The sequence below is a fragment of the Triticum dicoccoides genome, chromosome 5B (assembly GCF_002162155.2).
Source record: "Triticum dicoccoides isolate Atlit2015 ecotype Zavitan chromosome 5B, WEW_v2.0, whole genome shotgun sequence".
NCBI lineage: Eukaryota > Viridiplantae > Streptophyta > Magnoliopsida > Poales > Poaceae > Triticum > Triticum dicoccoides.
Genome location: NC_041389.1, coordinates 608,897,370 through 608,901,963, shown reverse-complemented (window position 1 = coordinate 608,901,963; position 4,594 = coordinate 608,897,370). Strand labels below are relative to the sequence as shown.

At 42.0% G+C, this 4,594-nt stretch overlaps 1 long non-coding RNA gene across 1 annotated transcript; it reads left to right on the top strand.

Annotated features, from left to right (window-relative positions):
- The first annotated feature begins 201 nt into the window (after window positions 1-201).
- Window positions 202-976, top strand: LOC119306309. The gene is made up of 3 exons (XR_005148915.1): window positions 202-358; window positions 459-501; window positions 935-976. It is a non-coding gene; the product is annotated as an uncharacterized LOC119306309 (long non-coding RNA).
- Window positions 977-4,594: the final 3,618 nt, after the last annotated feature.

Below are 4,594 nucleotides of genomic sequence, written 5' to 3'. Positions count from 1 at the left end.
ACGGCCAACTCCGGCAAGGTCCGTCGCCATACAGCACATCCACGAGCTCATCTCGTGACGCTGCTCCTTCTCCACCGCGTTGACCCGACGTGCCGCCCCTCTACGCACGGCCCCGGCTAACCCTAGCGCCACGGTCGCCGGTCCACGGCGTCGCCATCGACGCTGGCGCTGCGCCTGCACCTCCGGCTGGTCCTCCCCAACCCCGTTCGAACTTTCGCGCACTGCATCGCCTCCTGGTCGCTGTCCAGGCATCGCCATCGACTGGAGGAGCGCGGGACCGTCGTCCTCGCGTTCGTGCACCTCCAGAAAGAAGACTGCTCGAGGTGAGACGCCTCGGATCCGTCGTGCGAAGGTGGAGGTGAGTGCCCTCTTCACTTCCCCCATTTTCTCCCTCTCTCTCTGTTTTGATCCCTTTTTTCTGTAGCTCGACATATAGGTCAGTGTATGTGTGTGTGCAGCAGCTCCAGAGGGACGAACATCAAGGTAGCCACTGCTCCGTAGGTATGAATTGGTTCCCTAGGCTCTTATGAGCCCTACTTTTCATTGAGCAAGGTTGGCTGCTAAGTTTATGCGATTTGATGCCTCTGGTTCTTCCATGTATGGAAGAGATACTATTTAGTTGTCTGCATTTATCTTACTCGGTTCAGTTGGGTGTGCTTATCAATGGGTTGATTCAAGATAATTTGTGATTCTTCTATCTAATGGATTGGTATATATATGCTTTTTTTAATATGAATCACTTTATGCAGAAGATCTGAGTTCAAAAAGATCGCATGACACCACATACATTTGATATTTTTTATCATGGCCTCGGTTTGGTGGGCGAGCTCACTGCCGTCCGCCTCGAGGTCGTGCTTCCCTCTCCCTCCTCTTTCTCTGTGTGTGTTTGTGTGCGCGCGCACGTGTGTGACTGATTCCGTTAACCGTGTTGCAGCTGGTCTGGGATATGAGTACGGCCCTTGATTCGTGCTGCCCGTTTTCTCTGCCGAAGTCGTGGTTACGTGGACGCGGCTATGTTCGAAGGGTCACCACCAGGGTGGCACCGGCGCCTCCCTTCCCTCTCCCCTGGAGCTGGAAGGTACCGTCTCGGGCTTCCCAGATCTGTTCGATCAAAAATTGTGGGTGATGGAATAAAAATTTGTTGGATCAGAAATTGCGGTTGATGGAATTAAAACTTGGATGTGATCAAATTAGGTATTGCTTGAGCTGAAAGTTGAATGTTTGTCGACTTGATTTGTAGTTCAACACGTCAAAATTGTGGTGGATCGGGTGGTATAGTTTACATATTTGAAAATGTTGTTGAATTTTCAGAGAGGACCATGGCGTACTAATTACTGAAAGGAATCTGTGAGTTCCTGCAAGATGCATCTCCAACATTTCTTGTGCAGGTCAGTTCCTACTCATATTTCCCCCTTGCATAGCAATTGACTTATTTTAGGAACATTAATATCATCATTGTCCTATGAATTTATCACATAATTTCCTGCTTTACAGTTCTGGTATACATCCTTCTTGATGTTGTTTATTCTTGATGTTGTTGAGGAAGTCTTTGGCGTCTTGGCATGTAGTTTTAGTGATATGTGGTTATAATTAGTCAGCCGAGTAACCCGCATAGGCTGTTAATCTGAAGTCAAATTATACATTACTTTTCAATTTTTTCTTCTAGGGATTATTGAGTTCCATGTACTTATCTCTGCATCTATTCTCGGTGTCATTTTCTGAATTTTGTAAGATGCATCTTTTTTGGCAAACAGAGCAGGCTGGAGGAGGAAGCAGAGAGGGAGATGGGAGAGGGAGAGGAGATCTCGGCCTGCACACTGCACCTCGCGTCTCCCACAAGCTACAACAACGGGAGAACCGTATACACATCATCCTTCTCAAAGCCCGCAGCCACTGCCTCCCCAAGCAATGCCAGCCTGCAGCAACAAGGTGAGCTACACTCTCTTTATGTAATACATATTTCATTCTATTATGTCCCTCTCTTTAATCTTCCCATAGTGAATAGGTTGGATTATAATAGAAATAGCTGATTTGATTATCCCTTGAAAGAAGTATCTCCTATGCAGTCCTAAGGTGAAGTAAACAATGGGATTCTGGGACAAAGCAAAGAGCATCATAAATGAAAAATAAATAAAATTGTGTCTAAACAATCACACTATTTCTATTACCATCTAACCGGTGCTCTTTTCATTCTCCGCTGAGTGAGCTAGAATAGTTGTAGCTGCTTAATTCATTTGTGATCAATCGTGGTTTGTCATTTTTCGTTGTAGGCACCTGTTTCATATAATTATAGTTGCAACTAATAAGGTCGTCGATTTTACCGTGGTCCATAAGATAATAATATCTCCATTAAGATGTGCAATGAAACATCGAAGGTATACCCGTATGTTTCATCCAGATTCTTTTTAAATGCCTCCTATTTGAGTGCATGCTTTGGGGAGAAGCCTAATTTTTTAATTTAAACTATGGAATGTGGCCACCTAAATGAGAATATTCTAATTGGTCACCTCATTTTTTGTTTTCAATATTATAATGTATTCTAATTGTGAGATATGATCCACTGTCATATTATGCGAGTTATTTCTAACGCATTCTGATCATATTTTTATAATAGCTGCTCCTATATTTTTGTCAGTGCTTGTTGTACTTTTTTTAAATGTTTCTTGGTAGGATCAGTTGTAAATAGTGGATGAATGCATACCTATTCGACCTTAAGCATTTGGTTATGGTGATGTGGTGTTTTCTCTTTACAGATGATCCTTCTTCTTTCTTTTTTATTAAAATTAAAAAGACAAGTTGGGTCCGGTGTGTATCCATACGTCCCATGTGTGCTTTGGGTGAATATGAAATGAAATCCGGGAAAGTGGGCCTCTATTTGACATTGTCGCATGTGTCGAAATATAACCAACTTTGCAGTGTGTCGAAACATAACCAACTTCTTTCATAGGATTCTTTGCTAGCAATTAAAATATCCTGAGCAATCTGGAAAAGAGATAGCTTAAATCGATGCATATGTAATTAACTCCATATATTATTTGGAGGAAGCATTCAATACATGCATGTTTTCTCAAATTAAGTTGCCCCTATTGTGTATATAAATGTGATGCTTCCTTCCATGACTAAACAAGCAGATGAGACGTTGTGGTTCCTTTTCCTTTTAAATTTCAGAGGCTTACATCCTTGTGATTCCTCATGACTCGGAAGGAGGAGCGCGGGCCGTAGAGACAGAAGAGGAGGTTGAGACAGCCATGACGCCTGCTGCAGTGACCACGACCACTACATGAAAAGAAAGGTACTAACTAAACTACATCATATTCCTAGAATGTAGTAGCAGGTGAATTTCCTGCTTAGCACCCTGGAGTTATGGACAGATTCCAGGACTCCAGGCAATAATTTCAGTCCAAATTGCATTGCTTTTGGCATAACTAATTCCACTGCATTTTGTTATTGCTTGGACCAACTGCTATGTACTGAACCTGTTTATATCTATGTCATCCTTCTGATGTAGCTTGCTATATTAGATTGGTCATTTTCTGCAACCATTCTAATTTCCTTTGCGCCGTTGGGTATTTACATACATATATAATCTACCTTGATATAGACCTATGACATTGTTAGGGTAAAATGGTCATTGCATTTAGATCCTTACAAAAATGAATTGTTGTATGTCTGTCTCGGGTTTTTTGTATCCATGGTGCTTCTCATTGGGATGCTGGTGTTTTAAAGGCATTAGGTTCCTGGTATTTTAAGCGAGAAAAATTGATCACGTATGTCAGCTATTCATATTCATCTGAACTGATTAATTTATTTTGACTGCTGTTTCTTTCTACAGACAACAAAATCTATTAGGCCCACTCGTGCTGGATTGGGCTCAGCCCGATTACAAAACAATAGCAAATGAGAGGAATACAAGAAGTCAAGAAGACCCTTCTGTCAATGTCTTAAGTTTCACACTACCTCGCCTGGATCCGGAAGTGCGGCTACAGTGACCTCGACATAGTCTAGGTACAAACCCTACCCATCTTGATGGATCTTGGTCGACTCTTGCCCCTCATGCCTCTCCCTGGTTCTCCTGCTTGCTCCTTCTCCTTTTCCCTGCTTTCTTTTACACAATGTTCATAAAATAGGAAAGAACCATGGAAAAGAACCCAATGACGCCCGCAAATGTGGTCACCGTCTATTCTGATATGTTTCTTGTGCCTATATCCTCACTCTCCCACTCTTCATTTATCTGTCTGTCTATCTTTCACTTCCTTTTCTTCCTAAATTTCTATTTGATATACCATGGACAGTTGACTCTGAGATGTGCAAGTAGTAGATGGGAACCAGTCCAAATACAATTTACTATATGTTGTTGAGCTTAATTTGGAAGAGAATCTTTTTGCCAATATTAATTTCTTGCTAATTGATACACATATGAGTACAGAGGATATACCAGTCGTACGAGTAAATGAAGATACGGTGAAAATGTATAGGTTTGGTTCTACTGTACCCTCCACTATAAGTAACCAATGTGGTTGCTGATGTTTGTACCATGATAAATCTCACTAGATACATACAAACAACAATCCTCTTGGTTTAAATTTGAAATTTA